Source organism: Nothoprocta perdicaria, unplaced genomic scaffold (assembly GCF_003342845.1).
Source record: "Nothoprocta perdicaria isolate Ctin4 unplaced genomic scaffold, notPer1 scaffold_772, whole genome shotgun sequence".
Lineage (NCBI taxonomy): Eukaryota > Metazoa > Chordata > Aves > Tinamiformes > Tinamidae > Nothoprocta > Nothoprocta perdicaria.
In genome coordinates, this window is record NW_020456057.1 from 1 (window position 1) to 1,560 (window position 1,560).

The following is a 1,560-nucleotide window of genomic DNA, read 5'->3' on the forward strand; positions in this document are numbered from 1 at the left end:
TCCTGAAAGCTATTGAAGGGTCCCCCTTCCTAAATATCCCTAGCAAATGTCCACTCACATCCACAAAATGATCACCGATGGTCCCTCTTTTAGCCATGGAGACAGACTGAGAGATTGCAGTTGGCCTCCTCAGAGAATGGTTATCTAAGAGAGGGCAACATGTCCTGCTCTGCAACACCCTGCTCCCATCTCATAAGCACACAGAACACATGCACAGGGCCAAGAACAGCATGAGTTCATTTCCTCAGGTGTCAGGACCTCATTGGGAGGACTACAGCAGCACATCTAATGCCAGCACACTGCACAACCTCACAAGAGGATTCCCTCTGCCCAGCATCTGGGGGGCACAAAACAGCTCTCTGCACGGGAGCTGCTGTCCAAGCTCCCACTGTAGTCAGTGGGGATGGAAGGAGGGAGTCAGCTGTACACACATACTCACCTCTTTGGACTTCAGAAGAGGCTGTGGTGCTCGAAGACTTGCGCCAGTGTCTGCTTTCTCTGGCAGGGGCGATGAGGAGACTCATGTACATCTAGACCCTCAGTCAGGTGGAGAATTTTCTGGGCCATCTGACATCTCACTGCCTACTACCCGCTGCAGGTCCACTCGCTCAGACCTCTGCAGATCCCGGCATTGCAAAGACCTTGCATAATTCACTGCAGACACTTGATTTCATGCAGTGACAACAGACCTACTTGGCCATGCCCCATGCATGGGGTGTACAGCACAACCATTATGTTTCTAGCATATTCTAGGCCAAGATCATCCCTTGACTTTGTGTCACAAGGAACAGCCTGTGGGCATGGGGAGACATCGAGGCAGGGAAGGAGATATCGTGCGAGAGCGAGAGAGTGAGGGGGCAGGCAGGGTGTTTACAGGCTGCACGGGCACAGCCGCAGGTAGGAGCCAGCACAGGAGGGGCTCTACTGGGGACAGCCAAGGGCACTGCCAAAGCCCACACATCCCAAAGGACGTCGGCATCCTCTTGCCTATGCCTGGTGGACTGGCCACCGATGCCTCGCAGGAGACACTGGGGCCTCATTGTTCCCTTGCCCACACCCTGAAAGGGGTCATATCATTGTCCTGCACTGGGCATTGCACGCCCCAAACCTCACATTGTCCCCATGAAGTACTGGGAAACACATGGGGAAAAGATCTCCTTTCCAATAAGCTCCCTGGCCAAGATGGGACATTTGGCCTCCTAAAACACATAAAGGGTCAACGCGGCATCAGGGCCACCTGCACATTTCCTCTGTCTACCTGTTAGCAGTGACTACAGTTTTCTCCTCTAATCAGCCCCTGGGGAATCTTTGTTGATAACAACTAGCTGTGGGACCCATTAAGGCTCTACACAACTTTGAAGGTTGTTTTGAAGTTTGAATTCTCAAACATTTTGTTCAGTCTTCTCTCAGGAACTGACCTTCATGGGCTCAGCACCAAATACACCACGGGGCTCATTAAAAAGCAAAAAGCTCTGAGCAACATGATCTCTTCCTGTAATTTTCATCAAGATCAAGGCTTGCAAGGCTAATTGGAGAGATTTCAGGAGTGCAGTTGAAAGG